Raw genomic sequence first — 17,695 nt, 5'->3', positions numbered from 1 at the left:
ATGTGGGTGGCAGGAAGCCAATTACTTGAGCATCACTGCTGCCTGCCAGGGTCTGCATCAGCAAGAAGTTGGAGTTGAAGCTGGAGATAGGATTCAAACCTGGAAATGCTACTGTGGGATGTAGATGCTTTAACCTCTAGGCTAATGCTTGCTCCCAGTGTGTTTAGATGCATGCATACATTGTGGCATTGTGGCATGACTATCAAGCCAAACTATCCTACCTATTACCTTGCACTGATTTTTTTTTTGGGAGAATAACCTAAAATATATTTCTAGCATAAAATACATGGATGTTAGTGATAGTCACAAGGCTATGTAGTAGATCTCTTGACCTGCTTCCTCCTATCTAATGGAAAGGTTTTGTTTGTTTTTACCACTATCCCAGGTCCTGCCTCCTCTGTAAAATCCCAGGTTTCCTGGACCTTCCTCTCCCCCAGCCATGGAGGTAGCTGGCAGCTTTCAGAGTTATTTTACAGAAATGGACTTTATTTTGCCAGGCAACTAGGTCAGTGCTTGGCAGCAGGAGCAGCTTTTAGGAGAGGAAGTATGTGTTGGTGGGGAGACCTGGGGCTAGACAGTGTCCTGTCAGAGACCTGTACGCCTTGGAACATGAAAGGAAGAACGATGAAGCTTCTGTAACTAGGGGGTCGCTGAGCAATGAGATGCCAGGGCCTGCAGGGAGCCAGGGGAAGGTGGGCAGGGTCTGTGCTAATAAGCCCTCTCCCTACCCAGGACCCTGAGGTGGAGCACCTGTGGTGCTGTGCACTTGCCAGCTCCAAGAAGGAGCACCTGTGACCGCTACAAGGCTGCTACGGCTCAGAGAACCTGCCTTGAAGTCTCCGTTCAGGAGCCCTCTCTACTCTTCGCCTGCTGCCACACTCCATGTTGGCAGTGGGCTCCATGTACCCAGCCTGCCTGTCGGGGCAGGAGGTGGGGGCAGATATCCTGGAGGCAGACTCTCCTGGGAAACCTCTACCAGCTCCTACAGCAGGGGCAGGCACCTGCATGGCCCAGAAACATCAGTTCTCTTTCACAGGGGTTTCCTCCGCCTGTCTCCCTCCTCTGCTGTGGAAGCTGTATTTCTAAGAAGTGCCTTTTCACTGAGGCAGGAGTCACAGCCGGAGTTTCTGGGGCCTCTGCCATGCAGCACCCCCTACATAGACCTTTCTGGTTCTCCGGCTGGGAAGAAGGCACAGCATGATTTAGAGGCATCAAAGCCTGTCACCATCCAATCTCTCAATTGCAGTCATTTTGTTGTTAAGGATGATTTTGCGGCAAAGACCCTGTCAAAATGCAAATGCTAGCAGAGAGGGGTAACACATTAACTTATTACATCCATTATCACTTCACTGCTGTTGCCAGCTTCCCAGCTGAGAACACGCCCCCGGGAGAGTAGAGCAGGTAAGGTCTGACTCAGGGCAGGGGACAGGGAGGAACTGCTTGAGATGAGCCTTGGGTGGGGCCGGGGATCCTGGGGACTTGTGGGAGCATGTGTAAGACTGTGGACAGAGAAGAGAAGGCAGAGGTCCAAGCCATGCTGCAAGTGACAGTCCCGTTCAGAGAGGGACACCCTTGGGTAACAGGCTCCTCTGTTACAAAAGCAAACACACATGCTCTTTTCCTGTGGATTATTTGGAAACCATCACATTTGGTTTTGCCATACGTGATTTTGCTGCCAACCACTTGCTACTTAAGCTGGCATTAATTTATATTCTCTGAAGACAGGCTGACTGGTGAGGAAGAGGGCCAGGCTCACGGATGCAGCAGGGAGAGTCGGACAGATTACAGTCGGTGCTGCAGGTAATCCTCAAACAGGAGAACTCACAGGTCGATAATGGAGCGATCGCAGCCTTGCATTTTTCTCTGCTGGTCTTGCAGGCGCTGCAGCAGACACCTCTCCCCTTGGGTCTAATGCTGTACCAAAGAGACATTTTTGTATTTGTCTTGCAAAGCAGAAAAATGACTCTTCTTTTACATTTTTCTATTTTTATTTGAAAGGCAGATTTTTACTTGAAAGAAGAACAGAGAAAGAAAAAGATATCTTCACCTACTGATTCACTGCCCAAATAGCCGCAGTGGCTGGAGTTGGGCCAATCTAAAGCCAGGAGCCAGAAGCTTCTTTCAGGTCTCCCAGGTGGGTTCAGGGGCCCAAGGACTTGAACCATCTTCCTCTACTTTTTTACGCCATCAACAGGGAACTGGATCAGAATTGGAGCAAACAGGACTCAAACTAGCACCTGTATGAGATGCCAGAATCACAGGCACAGGCTTAGCCTATTATGCCATGGCACTGGCTCCTTCTGATTCTTCTTTATAGTCACAACTTCCCTTCAGGAAGCAGACCATGCACTTCCAGCCCTGTCTTGCTCCAGGTATGGAGGTGGCAAGGTGGTCAGGGCTGATGGAGGAACAAGTAAAAGGAGGGAGTTGCCACTTTTTTTTTTTTTAAATAAATGAACCTTTGAACCAAAGTCCTTACATTCTCAACAGCTATTTTTCTTGGAGCATTTTTGGGTCTTGGTATGGCTGTGGAATACCAGAGACTTTTTAAGTGGTCCAGGGGTACCACAGGGGATGGGATTCCCTGGATCTCTCTATGCAAAAGGAGGGAGAATAGAGCTCAGGGCCAGCAGCTTCTCTCTGAGCTGAGTTTCAGTTTCCCCGCCAGCCAGATGCCCGTGCACACACACTTGCCATCTTCCAGCCCAGAGTCACACATCTCAAGACGAAACAGCCAGCCTCTGGGAGGCTCCTACTGACACAGCAAGTGCCTGACCGCCCCCAGCTGGGCTGCGGGGCCAATGACTCATCCTGGGTGAAATCCGCCAAATAAATGCCGTGACTGGGCAGCTGGGGCCACCCAAGTGTCAGCAGAGGGAGAAACTGCAGGAGAACACAGCTCCTCATCAGGCACCACAGGTTGGACTGTGGAACCCAGGTCACCCTGCTTTGCCAGACTGTCAGCCTCCGCCCATTAGTAGTGGGCAAGGGGGCCTGGGCACATCTGAGACTTTTCAAGTGTCCCCCCTTCCCTGCAACCATGGCAATTCCCAATATGTGTCACTGCTTTGGCAGGAAGCCCAGGCACCCCACACCTCTCTTCTTCAGTTGCAGAAAAGACTTTTTTCTGACCTCAAAGGAGATAGGATTCCCCTGCCTTTTACAACCTGTTTTGTTTTGGTTTTGCCTCACTGAGTTCTTTCTTGTACCATCTCCCTTTGGTACATTTATGAGAAAGGACTGACCAGCCTACAGCTTCTTCATGCCCCCACCCCGCCCCACCTGCTCTTGGCTTCCTGTGCTTTCCATTGCCTACCCTTGAGTTTTCTGACCTGAAAGAAGCTTCTGGCTCCTGGCTTCAGATTGGCCCAGCTCCAGCCACTGCGGCTATTTGGGCAGTGAATCAGTAGGTGAAGATATCTTTTACTCTCTCTGTTCTTCTTTCAAGTAAAAATCTGCCTTTCAAATAAAAATAGAAAAATGTAAAAGAAGAGTCATTTTTCTGCTTTGCAAGACAAATACAAAAAGCCCAGATTGGGCATTTGATTGTCGCAAGGTGCTCCCTTCTGGAATTTTAGGAGACAGAGATGCAAGGCTTTCCCTCTACCCTCCACAGTTCTACCGCCTGAGAGGTTGTAGATGGGGCAAGTCTTGCTCTTCCCTAAAAACGAATGCCCCTGCCCCTAAAGAGTTCCCAACCCCCAGAGGTCAACCATTAATCACCTTCTGGAAGCCCGTTGCTGGTTTGTAATGGAAATGACTCTGTTGTCATGGCAACCCAGGCCCTGGAGCAGCCAGGGGCTGCTCCTTGGGCTGCCTGGCTTTTCTGGGTTTCAGTTTATTGATGGGACTGTGAGCTCCAGCCTGGTAGATCACAAGAGCAGCTCCTTGGTATAAGGTCCAAGAACAGACTGGGAGGTGACGTGGGCTCAAGGTAGTCCTTCTGGAATATATGGTTCCAAACCTGACTCAGCCTTCTGAAGATGAAGTCTCTCCCTACACTACTGGCCAGTACCCTGCCTGCTGGTTACAGTTCCAACAAGGCTGCCTGGTTTGCAGGCCTTCAGGTGGCCAAGTCGGGCAGTCCAGGACAGCCATTCATTCTGAACAGGGGTTGTACCATTGGGCACCCATGAGAAGAAGCGAGAATGGCAGCCTGTTGATACAGCCAAGGGGGGGATGAACAGTTGCAGCTGGGTTAGGATCCTGGCTCTGAGGGGGCTCTGCGTGGCCAACTGTTCAGTCTCTGAGGAAGGCCACAGGATGGGCATGGCCCAGTGGCAGGCTGTGCCAAGCTGTGACTTCATACACTTGTTAACTTGGGCCTTTTCTTTAATAGGTTTTGCTGAGGATGAGGGAAAGACATGGAGATGCCCAAATCATGATTGAGTAATTTACCAGTACTGGGCAGGGAGTTCTTCAAGAGTCGCTAAGAATGAGGAGCATCCAGAACCCTCCTTTTATTTGGTGCAAATAACCAACGGGTTCTCAGCATTCACAGTTTCAGTGTTTGCACACCTGTCATTCCAGAGCACTGGCATGCTGGTCGGCTGGGGCAGTGGGAACCTGGGCCAGGGAGTTCTTTTGGAGCTGAAAAACAACTCCATCTGGTCTGTGCTGCCCAGCTGGTGTCAGGCGGTTCCTGAGAGAATCCAAGATCAGTGCTGGTCCCATAAGGCTGGGACTTTTCTAGTTGATGATCACAAGGAAATTCACGTCCTTCTCCAGTCTCGGTGTATCACCCGGTAGAATAGGCCATACCTCTTGCACTCTGGGTGCCAAAGGAGTCGGCGGGCAGGGTGAGGGGCTGGCTGGTGGTGTGGGCTGCAGCAGGTGGTACACGAATCCAGGCACATGCTCTTTGCGTGGTATGCTCCAGCGACGTTGTGTCTTCTGCTGACAAGCTTGGAATGCTGAGCAGCTGCTCTTTTGCTTGCTTCCCTGTCATGCCGCCATGAGGGGGAGTGTTTCTCATGCCCATCACAGCTTTCTTTGCCAGGAGTGGTTTTATTCACCCCCGTAATACCGACACCTTGTGTGAGGTTACTATTCTGCCATTTACAAAGCCATTGCAAATACAGCTACTGATTTGGTCTCTAAAAAGCTGCTGAGGTGGGCATGGCTGGCTGGAGGAAACCAGTGGGGCTGGACCAGTCTAACTCTGTGGCATGTTCCCACTGCCAGCAGGTGGCACCCCTGAGACCTGCCACACCTGCCCTGGTCTCCATCCAGTCCAGTCTTGTCTGCCGCTCCTATTTTCAGAAGTTGTTGCTTTTTTGATTTGCTCTCATGACATCATTATTTGCTTTATAGTGAGGGGCAGTGAGGGGGGTTTTGTTCTAGAAAGCTGTCTTCTTTTTCTCAGTGCTGAAGCACCCGTCATCAGCAGCAGAATATATTCCCGTATGCCTATGTCACCATTCCCCAAGATGGCCCACAGATGCAAGCTGGAAAGTTTCAGGGAGAGTGGTCATCCTCACTGGAGGGCAAGACAGCTGAAAATCCTGATGAGTTATCTAAGGCTGAATGTGCACCCCACTGTCTCAACACATCCACACTCACAACTTAAACAGTTGGCCATACATGGCATAAGACTCGGGAAGGCAGAGAGCCATGGGTACAAGGCCAGAGGGTAGCTGCAGCAGAAGTTGAGAGAATGTCCTTTAGATATTATGATAACTGGGAAACAATATTCAGGGGTTGTGGGCAACTGGTAGAGCAGTTTAGACACTGGTTGGGATGCCCCAATTCAATGTGGGCTCTATCCCCAGTTCCAGCTTCCGGTTAGCGCACAATCTGGGAGGCAGTAGGATGACTACTCAAGCAGCTGAGTCTTGCCGCTCATGTGGAAGAACTGGATTGAAGCCCGAGCTCTTGGTTTTGGCCTGGACCAGCTGATATTTAGGGAGTGAACAAATGGTAGATCTCTGTTTATTGATCCCTCTGCCTTGCAAAGACACAAATAGCAGTTTAGAAACTCTGGCCTGTGATCCAGGGCCCCCTTCCTATGCATCAGGATACAAAGGTTGGGTCTGGCTTCCCACTGGCTGTTCCAGGGAACAGAAGATCTAGAGCACGGCTAGGTCATTATTGCTGCTTTCATTCAAAAGTCATGGCTGAACAAGCCTGTGGCAGAGGAAAAACGATGTTGAACTTGGGGCCTGGCCATGCAGAGCAGCAGAGAGCTGGATCAGAAGTGGAACAGCCAGCATACAGACTGGCAGTACATGGGCTGGCACCCTTACAGGATTCCGGTGCTGCAGGTAGAAGATTAACCTGTTGGGCCACTGCACTGGTCCCTCACAATCAGTACTGAAAGAAAGTCTGTAGTACTAATTGAATGTAGAATGTCAATTAAGAGCTGGTGCTTGAGAATTCTTGGCTGGCTGATCCTCCATGTGGAACTTCACAGCCTTGCCATGCTAGATTTTGTTCCTCTGCCCAGGTACATAAAAAAGGACGGTTACGAAGTCTCAGCAGGTTCATCCCACAATGTCCCATGTGGAAAGAAATTGGAAACCTGACAACTGTTCCTTTATGCATAACTTTGGGGTCTGAAAGTCTGGGGTTTAGAGCAGTTGCAATTAGAAACAAGTCCCACTGGGACCTTCTCCTTTGTCATCTCGGAAAACTGGTGTCTGCATTTTAATTCTTTCTAGCATATCATTAACCCCCAAGAATGACCTTCCCACCAAGACAGACCGACAGCAAGAATTTTAGATGAACAAGGGCTCTCTTTAAGGGTCTTATCCTTTGCTCTGCGAAAAATGATCTACTAGAGACTGGCAAATCAATACAGGCAGCTGAAGCCTTCTTCTTGGAGCCTGTGTGACTTACAGGAAGGAATAGTGTAGCGCCTGGGTGGTGCCATGGGCCCCTAGTTCCTTCCCCTCTCTGCAATTATTACAAATTTGCCTAATGCACTAAAAGCCAATGAATCTTGTCAACTGATGATGAGGTGGGGAAAGCGAGAGGGAAGACATCGGAAGCTGGCAGATGCCCTGCTAACCTCAGTTTTAATTAGGCTTTGGTGAATAACAAACAAAACAATCCTTCATTTGTGACAACCAACCATGGGTGACTAAAAGGCCCATAGTTAGCTGTGGTAAATAACTGATGTCCTAGGTTTTGAGGCAAGCCAATATGGCCTCTCTCCTATGTACCACAGCGCATAAAAAGGGCTGGGGTTTTACTCAATCATTGATGGATTTGGACTTTATTTTCCCAAACTGGAGCCCAGATTTAACACCTGTTATGTGTTCTGTTTGTCCCTTGCAATGTGACAGGAATCCTACAATGCTTAGGCTCATTAGTATTAATCACAAAGTAGAGTCACAGCATCCCTCTCTTTAGGCTATGGACAGAATATTAATGGTCTTAAAATCCAATCAGAAATCCTGCAAAACATCTAGCTTGTATTTATCAAAATTGTCAAGGTCAGAAATGGTAAAGAAAGACTACGGAACCACTCAAGATTCAAAAAGATCAAGAAATATCATGATAATGGAATGTAACTCATGGGCAAGGAGAACTTTTCTTTAAATAAACAGAATCTTGTTAGAATAATGAGAGAATTTGAATAAAGTCCATGAATTACCTAAAAGCATCATTACAATGCTGGTTTCTTAACTGACTATTGTGCTGTATTAATACAGTAGAATTTCTTAATTTCTTATATTTAGGAAGTATATATTATATATTAAAGTATTATGATACAGAGTAGACTGTATCTACAAATTACACTCAAATGATTCAGAAAAAAAAAAGAAAATTCATTTCCTATTTCTTGTGTCTCTTTTTCTCATTTATTGATGTATCTGTTGAAAGCAAATGTGGTAACATCTTAACTGGGGAAAGGCAAAAGGAAACTCTCTGAACTATCTTTTGAATTAAATCCAAAAAAAGGAAAGGAAAAGAAAAAGTAAAAAAAAAAAAAAAGAAGAAGAAGAAAGAAAGAAAGAAATTCAGCTCATAAAGATATCACCAACTCTGACCAGTGCAGCAATGTTTGTCTGATCCTTTCCCCCTTCTCTGCACTCCAAGGAGCCTCCCACACCACATCATGGCTAGGTTTGTGATGCAAACCTCTGAACACACCCAGAGGCAGCCCAGCGCATCTCCCTGGAACCCATAATGAGCTTTCTTACACAATGAGATTTGCAGAAGCAGTCAATGAAAAACAAAGGGATTCAGCCAAATGACCAGCAAGCTCCTTTCCTACTCAACATTCATGACCTCCTGATCCTGAGAAGCAGGAAATAAAACAGTTTACGGTCTCTGAAACCACTGGCAAGGTCCTTCTTTCTCTGCTTTATTGCTGTCTCCTAAGACCACACATACTGGGACAAACAGCTGCTCCTTGATGCTGCCTCCTGGTGGGCTTCTCTTGCCCTGGCAGCTCTAAGCAATGATCTCAGAGAGCCCACTCAGCTCTTTCTCTCAGGATAATCCTGCTCAGTTTTGCTGACTTCATGGACGTTCTCAGGGTTTCCTGGAACTGAGAATGTGTGCAATATACTGTTAAGATGTAAGGATGTAAAGCTGCTCATCTTTGCATTCATAAGGTGTCTATATGCTCAGAAATTTTTTCCAACTGCAATCTCCAAAATTATAGTCTACAAAAAATTTTGGAAACATGACCTATCATTTAAAACGTAAAAAATGTCTTTAACATTGGTCATTGGTTTTGCACTTTAAAGATCAAGCCATTTCCCACGAATGGCTGTGACCCATACTAGCTGCTCAGTTAAGTGACTTGTGACACATCTGGAAATAAGTGGAGGCAGGTTTAGCTCCAAGCCACCATCAGAGAACTAACAGAACTTCCTAAAGGAAGGAATGAGTAGACACAATCGTGCCCCACACTATAGTGCACAGCTCTTGTTTGTGATGTGTAGCAGATAATGGTGGCTGCCATTATTTATTGTCTATTTAGTGTTCATTCTTCTCTGATATGAGAATCTCATTTTTTTTTGTTGTTGTTTGCCGTCTGAGTGTTCCTGGCTTAAAATCCTCACCTCTCAGGCTCTCCAGAAGCTAGGAGAGCTTGTCTGATACAGTTTTGCAGATAAGATACAAAGCGATGAAGCAGACATTTAGCCTAGTGACTAAGAAGCCACTGTCCCACATTGGGAGAGTGCTTGGATTTGGTCCTCAGCTCTGGCTCTTGACTCCAGCTTGCTGCCAGTGCATACACTGGGAGGCAGCAGGTGGTGGCTCTCGTAATTGGCTGATTTACTCTCCCAATGAAGCAGAGAACTGACTGTGCTGAGTTCTTCTATTTGCTCGGATTTTCCCTTGCATTGTTTTCTTTTTCATTGGAAAGCATTTATTTTGGGTTTCTGCCAGCTGCCATCCATGTGGGAGACCTGGTAGGTTCCCAGAACTTGGCTTCAGCCCTTGGCTTCAGCACCTGATCATTGTGGATATTTAGGGAATGAACCAGCAGAGGAGATATCTCCCTCTTTTTCAGCCTATAAGAAGTATTTTGAGAATGTTATATAGAAAGATAAGTTTCAAGAAAATTTGTTTTTCAGTGGTGGCAGCCCTTCTCTATTTACCATCTTTCAGCTTTTGTGCCTAGAAAGTGGCTTCCACGCCAGGCTCTGGACTGCAGTGGGAATGAGCACCACATGGGTGGTGTAGAGTCTGCACTGCTGTCCTGTAATGCCACTGGATGCTTTCACATGGGAGCAAGAGGCTCCTAGGGGTGCTGCTTTCTTGCCATGCAGTCCCTCTCAGGGCCCCCCACACCATCACCTCCACTTTCAATCCTTGTGATTTTTCAGCATCTCTGATTCCGCACCCATGTCTCCCCTTTCTGTGCATCAGGCAATCATGTTCTCCAGGGGTCTAAGACCAGAAACTCCTTACATGGATGATACACAAACAGCACAAGGGCTCGCAGTTCTGGAGGTTGCAGCCTCTGAGATCACTGCTCCTGCAAACTCACTGCCAATGCAGCCCTGGTCCTCACGGAAAGTGCCTGCCCCATTTCCACATGGCCACGGGGGCTGAAGGGTCTCTCTGTCCTCCTCTCGACTAGCCACCTCCCAAACACACCACCTCCTAATATCATCTCCACAGAGGTCAATTTCAGGGGATGTACTCAGACCACAGCACTGGATTCAAGGATGAGCATCCGACTAAAGCAGAGGCAGTCAGAAAAAAGCAAGACATCCACACGGAAGAGGCTAGCTTTCTTTACCTGTGGCTTTGGAGTTGCAACAATGCAACATCTAGGATTGCAGCAGCCATGCTGTTGGGAGCAGAAACCCCCCTGAAAGTGAAAACTAACACCTGAAAGCACAAATCCAAGCTGATGAGGACTCTGAGGGTCTAGGACATCACTGGGGTATTCAGATAAATCTGTGGCTGAAATCAGCACTAACCTTGGACTTGTCATAAAGTCAAGACAGTAATTTTTCTCCTTGAAGCTGGTTAGAGCCAGGGTGTGTGCACTGGGAAAGCCCCTCTTGGCTCGTAGGCTCACTGAGAGTGGATACTGACCCAGGGAGTATTCTTGGCAGCTGTACTTTTGGGAAGGGCAAAGGGCTAAAGAGCTTGGGTGAACTTCGTAGGAGCAGGGAACTTGGTGTAAAGAAAGCCTGAGCTCATGGCAATGTCAGGCTTCACCTCAATGGAACACGTAGTTTGATCTTTGGGCCCAGTGAGAATGGTCTTGCCAGCTCTGCAAAGAGGCGCTCTTGGAGAAAAATAAGGGTGTGTTTGGCCTGGCCCCGGGGGAGGGCAATGCAGCCAGATGGAACGTCCTGTGGCGCGTTATCTGCACAATCACCAGGGACAACACTCACTTTCATAAAATTGTCTCTGACACTATCTTAATTCCACAAATTACTGTCAACTGGAGCTGCGAGGAGTTATTTTTAAACTAAATTTACTTGGCAGGCTACAGGGCAAGCTTTCAGAGTACAGTTCATAAAGGCCCCTAGGATCTGGGATGGGAGATAGCTGGCACTTTGTATGCAGTTGTGCGCTGGAGGAGACAGGCAGGATTCTGTTGCATGTGGAAGGGAGAACTGTAAGGCTCAGAGGGCAGAGGGAAAGGCCAGGCCGTCATGGACCCAGGCATCTGCAGATGTACATGTCTCCTTATTTCCTGATTAGACAGCAGGGATGGTGTGATGAGTTGGTTGCAGGGAAGATGAGAAGCACTGGCCTCCTTAGGGAGGTATGTGCGGGCACCCAACAGCATAAACCTTTATAAAACAGCAAGGGAGCACTGAGAGCAAGGGGCACTTCCAAAGTTAACTTTGTCTCTCTTCTGAGCCCTCCATGCCTGAAGTTCATGGTCTCTCAGTGAGGCCCCAGAAATCTACCTGTCACAGAGGACTTAAGGATTTGACCATTTCTTTACCCTTCTGTAAGGGCTGAAGTGGCTGCTTAGAATGTGAAGGCCAGGCCGAAGCCTCCTGCCCATCCTGCACAGCTTCTGACTTCAGCACAGAGTTTATTCCAGTCTACCCATTCTTGCCAGGATCAAAAAGGCCAGGCTTTGGGGCAGGCATGATAGCACATCAGGCTAATCCTCTACCTGTGGAGGTGCCAGCTTCCTATACGAACACCTGTTTGTGTCCTGATTGCCCCTTTTCCAATCCAGTTCCTGCTGGTGGGCTTATAAAACAGTAGAGGAGGACATGGAAGAACCACGAGGGACCTGGAAGAAGCTCCTGGCTTCAGATTGGCTAACTCTGGTTGTTGTGGCCATTTGGGAGTGAACCAATGGATAGAAGAGTTCATTCTCTGTCTTTCCATCTCTCTGTAACTACAAATTTTAAGCAAAAAAAGCTATACACACACACGTACACACACACATATATATAAAGCAAAACCCATACATATATATGCATATATATATATATAAAACAAACACACACATATGTGTATATATATACATATGCTTTGTTTTTTACAAAAGACCAGGGTTCCAGATTGACACACTCAGACATCTTCTCAGGTTTAGGGTAGATTCTGTGTGTTCTCTACCCTTGTACATCTGCTAAATGGGCAGCCACTGCAGTAAAAAAAAAAAGGCTTGAACCATCTGCTGCCAAAGAGATGAACTTTCACAACTGAAGAGCATGGAAGTTTCAGCTCTGCCTTGCTTCCTATCCTTCCTCCTCTCCGTCTCTCTCCACTCTTCACAGATTCCCTTCCTCATTGAAAGGTAAATACACTGCCTTGTATCTAATTTATCCAGGCCTCACACACACACAATGCGGGGCAGAGACCTCCCCAGGGCTGCCTCAACCCTTTGCCCCAGTTCCTCTGAGTTGTGCAGCAGCACCATCCACGAGAATCTGCATGTCAATCCTATGAGCTGATGGTCCTGCTACTCCACAGATCAGAGAAGGTGGGACATTTGCTCCAGGCTGCCCAATAGTGAGTTTATTTTCTGCTATGGCTGCAGGCTACATTTCCCTAGGAACCACACATCCACAGCGAACATGGGGCATGCGGCAGTGTGGGTGGGATGAGGACCCCTTGTATGATTTTATTTGCATCCAGCCACAAATGTACTTGGGAGAGGAAAGGACAAAAAAACTTCACTTGCCTTGATCTGCCCCACCCCCCGCCTCCCCTTCCCCACCCCTACTCTTAAAACTACATTTTCAATAGAGAACGTAGTGCCTTTATCTCTGACCCAGGCCACAGCCGGGGAGGGACCCCCATGAAACACAGCCACTACGGCTCCAAAAACTCCTGGCTGCCTTCCTGGAGTTGAGTCACGTCTCTGCTCCCGGAAGGTGCTGTTAATTTGGTGCAAGAAATGAACAAATGCAAGCACAGTGTGGCACAGAACTCCCAAAGCGAACAGAATACTTTGTGGGCTGTATCCACATGCGTGGGCTAAAAGCAAAGATTGTGCAAGGTGTTGATGGGCCTGGAGGTCGGAAGCATTCCTTTGGAGCAATTAAAAGGTGGCTCAGTGGCTCCCTGGGCTATCTGTCCTTTTAAATGCCTTTTACTGGAGCGGGAAGGGTTTCCTTCAAACTGTTTTCTCTCTTCAAATACACTCGTTTGTGTGGATGAGACCGCAGTTGGATTCAAGTCTCATTTACCCCAGGGATGGCGATGGAGAACGCAGACAAGAAAGGAAAGGAAGCAAACTAAGAAAAAGAAAGAAAGCTGATCATCTCTGTGTTGCAGCCGGCTAGAGCTAGCAGCATGTGACGGCATCGTAGAGATGGTGGGGACATTGTTGGGTCCCCCAAGGACCTAAGGGTGAGAGCAACCTTCCTGGGGAGGTGGGGGAGCCTGGCCTACCCTGGAGCTGCCAGCAATACCCACCCCCCACTACGCCAAGGTGGCGGAGCCATCTGTCACCTGTATAAATGCATGGAGAGGAACAAGTTCGGGTCACTCTGGGATTTGGAGCCCCAGGTAGAGGCCACAAAATTCAAGTGATCAGAACATCCAGGTTCCTGCTGGCCCTGTGCTGATGCACTTGACCACCAAGGGCAATGCAGAAGCATGGCCTTGTGGCATCCCAAGACCTCTCTTAATATGCTCCCTATAAAATGCCCTGCTGGAGCACACAGCCTTAGTCCTACTGCAGCCCCAGGAGAAGGACAGTTCACACACTCAGGGATTGTACCTGACACCGAAGGACAGGACCCGTCTCTCAGTGCCCCTGCTCTTCACTCACACCCAGTCTCCGCCTATGACACATCCCCTTGCCTCCTGCTCCTCGCTTTGTGTAGTCCAGCTGACAGAGAAACCTTTCCCCTCTCCTACAAGGAACTTTCTCCAACTCACTTCTTTTGCTGGGCTGGCTCTAGGCAACTGTTAAGTCCATATCATGGGCGAAGCTTCAAATGCACACCAGCTGGCTTGCAGCAAGAACCCAGCTGAGCCGCCATTGGACACAGCAGATTAATCAATGTGCAAACTGCCTCCAGTCTGGTGCTTCCTGACCCACGGGGGGCGGGGGGGGGGAGGGGGCAGTTCCTGCTAACTTGAGACTCACTTTCTGAGCAGGAATGCTGAGCCTGGCTGGGGTGGGACACTGCTGTTGGAGGGTGCCTCCAGAACCAGCGTTTAGCCTCACCAGGGTCGCAGGGCTCTGAGGTTGGGGCATGCATGTTGCCTTCCCCTTGCTCAGCATGCAGAGCTGGCGACCTTCCAAAGAGTCTCAGCCCTGGAATCCAGTCCCTTCTCCTCCCCTTCCTCTCCTATACCCAAGAGGACTTTGATCAAAGCGAGAAGACAAAGTGAACACGTTTCATGGAAGCACAGTCTTGCAGAAAGGCGCGGAGACATGGTTAGCTTATCTGTCAACAATTTAAACCTCAAAGGTTTCCAGAAATCATTGAGCTAGGGAACTGACCTCCAACTTTCTGGACTTCTGCCCAGTGAAGGAGGCCTATGCGAGATGGGGTTGTGGCCCACAGGGCTGGGAGCATTTTTTTTTTCAGAGTCAGCCCCCTATTTCACCAACAGCCTCTCTTCCAGTTCCAAGGATGCTTTTGGGATCTGGGTGCGATTGGGAAAGCATCAGGCATGCTCAGAAGTTGGCCCGACCCTGTGCCCAAGCTAGAGTTTTTAACCGTATGCTGCTTACAGGTAGAGGATGGCATGTGTTTTCTGGCAGAGCATGCTTTGGAGTGAAGGGTATTGGTGAAAGGCTTGGGAATCCTTAAAGGGGAGAAACATTGAAATCCGGTCTTGGTACATGATGGTCTGAGGGGAGTGACTTTGTCACATGGAACCCTGGCATCTTTCTGTTTCTCAAATCAGAACAGGCTCATCTACTTAAGGATTTTGGTTGTGAGGAGTAAATGGGTGAGCTAGCCAAGATAAAACACTGAGCATTGGGTGTGCTACAAAATTGGACCTAAAACAATGTGGCTAGGTAAGCTGGCACTTGTAGCTAATATTAGAAGCAGACTGCTCAGAATTTTAGTGTAAAGATCAAAGTCTACCTGTAACTCAGGGAGCCTTTCCTCTACCTCCTTTCCTGATGAGGAGACAGAAAAATGGTGCCACTGTTCCTCCATGTCCACACTGGAATAGCTGCTGGGTTCCTGCAGCACCCACAGGTTAGGAAGCCTCAGTTAGAAATACATCTTTAACTTAACCTCCTTCATATTCCCAAATGTGTCTCAACCATTTCTACATCTTCTCTAATGTTGTTGTATAGTTAAGGCACTCACTGATGTAACAGCTATCTATCCATCCATCCATCCATCCATCCATCCATCCACTGAATATGAATTTACCTGTAGGGTTAAGTGCCAAAGACACACCCTGGGGACAGGACACATACAGTTTTCATCCTTGTGATTCTACCAGCGAGGTGCCAGTCCTGAATAAGAAAGAGCCCACATATTTGCTTACCATTGTCATTAACATGACCACGACTGATGTGATCATTCACGTGACACCTGCTATCTGGAGGATTGAAATCACAGTGCCCTCCCCAGGGTCCCAGGGCCATCTGGGAAGGTGTTTCTTGGTTCTCATGGTGATTTCTGCCCTTCATTCATGGACCACCCAACTCCTGATGCCTATATGTGCTGCTGCTGCTGCTATTGCATGCTGGATCACTCAGTGTGGGACTCAGTTCCATCCTTGGTTGCCAGGAAAAGTGCAGATATAGGGCAATATGTGAGTTGTTAGACCTAGCTGGAAAATTTGGGGGGAAGAAGGTGTCAGAAGCATACCCTTGCCTGAACTATGCTCCAGATGAGTCCTGTTCTGGGGGATTGTGGCTCACCTCTTTATCCCAAATGTTACTCAAAATTGGTCTAGCCTTAGAGTATCTGATTGGCCCCTCCTCATTTTTTTTTCTCTTAAAGGGTTATAAATTCTGTTTTTTTCTCTTCAGTAGACTTCTGCTATTTTTGTTTTTGTCTATTTTATAGGCTCCTTCAAATCTGTGAGGTCTACCTGAACCTGGGCCTCAAGGTATTTTTCTCAAGCAAAAGACTTTACATCTATAAGCAAAATACTGTTTTGAACCCAGCCATACAATGACAAAGGGGCAGGTTGTGGGCATGTGGCTGAAAGAATGGGGATGGGGAGCTTGTTTTCATTTAGGGATTATAGGAGATGATGGTCAAGTATGCCTGAGCCTGAGCAGGGTAGAGCTGTGCGAAGGCCAATGTAGTGGGTCACAGAAAGGAAAGGGTGATGGAGATGTGCAGGCAGCTGCAGACAGAGGCAGAGGCAGGGCTGTCCCTCTGTCTCTAGGACACCCACCACATCTCAAAAACCCCTCTAGAGTCTTCGTCAGTGTTGAGCCCAAGGAAACCTGTCCACCCATCACTTCTATCCTTCTGTCCCAGTTCTTAATCCTGAAGCCTGCCCAGGACAGTTTCAGCAGGATGGCAGCACGAGGACCCTTCTCCCAACAGGTGACATGCTCAGTCACGACACCACTTAAGACAGAAGTCAGGAAATGTAGCCTTCCTAGTGACACACCATCATGAAAGCCTGCATAAATGTGTGACCTCTGCTGACCCCAGCTACCCCTTTGTTCCATTTGGACACTTGGATAGCTCGGCAGGAGCAGGGAGGGGCCCAAAGGGAGCCACAGGCTGGGGAGGTGTGTAGCCCCAGCAGCTTTGATTACAGTAAGATGTATTTTCCCTGCAAGATTTCCAAGGTATTTAAATACTCTTTGTTTCTTGGATCCCTGGAGTGCCCCAGCCTATACTGAGCCTTTGTGTAAATTAGAAAGAGACACCCTCTTGGGGCTGATAAGAGTTTGACCAGGGGAGGCCTTGCTGGAGTTCAGCCCACCATGGTGGAATTACACTTGGCCCCTTTGTGCAGTTAGAGCAAACCTGTGGGCCCTGTCTCAAAGAGAAGATGCTCGGTTCACCCATGAGGAAACTGAGGTTCAAGATGGCACCAGGCTGTAGTTAGTGTCTGGATCTCCTGTGTTATGGTCATGGTCAGGCAGCATCCAACACTGCTGTTCAAACTGTGGCCCTGCCTGATAGCATGCATGCCATGACAGGTCACACAGGCACATTGTGAGATGGGATAGGAAATTCCGCTGCCAGAAGCTGCTACCCAGCAGGTGTCAGTCAATTATTTGTTTCCTGTCTGAGATGGAGGCAAAAACCTGAGCCAGGGTGCCCCAGGAGAGGTAAGAGCCTTGGAGGCTCTCACAGCTTGGCGAACAGTAAGACCAAGAGGCAGCCCATCTTGCTGGGGAAAGGCTACCCTCCTCTCCATCAATCTTCATACTGTGGGTGGGTGAAGGGCACCCTGGGAAGCATGACATGGTTTCCCCAATATCTGCCACACAGTTGGAGAAATAAAGGAACAGAGGAAATGCTCTGTGCCAGTAGCAGTATAGGATTTCCTAGGAGGATGAGAAAATGGGTCTGGCAGAGGGTTGAGGGATCAGGGATGGCTGCAAAGGTGACAGGAAGGAGGCACCTCCAGGCAGACTTCTCCAGCAACCCAGGTGCAGAGAGACACCAGACTTCACCCAGACCAGAGCTTGACCAGGGACTGGGGAAGAGGCTGGCAGGGAAGTCACACCACTTGAAGCTTCATCTCCATCAGGAGGCTGAGGTTTGAACTCCTTGCCCAGGAATCCTGACTTATGCTCCAAAATTAGGTGTGTTTCTTCTGTCATGATGTGGATTTTGCCATGGAGACTATGGAGTAGGGTAGATACAGGGTGCTGGAGATGACCTACAGGGTTCCCAAGCAT

The sequence above is a fragment of the Ochotona curzoniae genome, unplaced genomic scaffold, assembly GCF_017591425.1.
Source record: "Ochotona curzoniae isolate NIBS_2020 unplaced genomic scaffold, NIBS_Ocur_1.0 contig_2723, whole genome shotgun sequence".
NCBI classification, from domain to species: domain Eukaryota; kingdom Metazoa; phylum Chordata; class Mammalia; order Lagomorpha; family Ochotonidae; genus Ochotona; species Ochotona curzoniae.
This window is presented reverse-complemented; position numbering follows the sequence as displayed.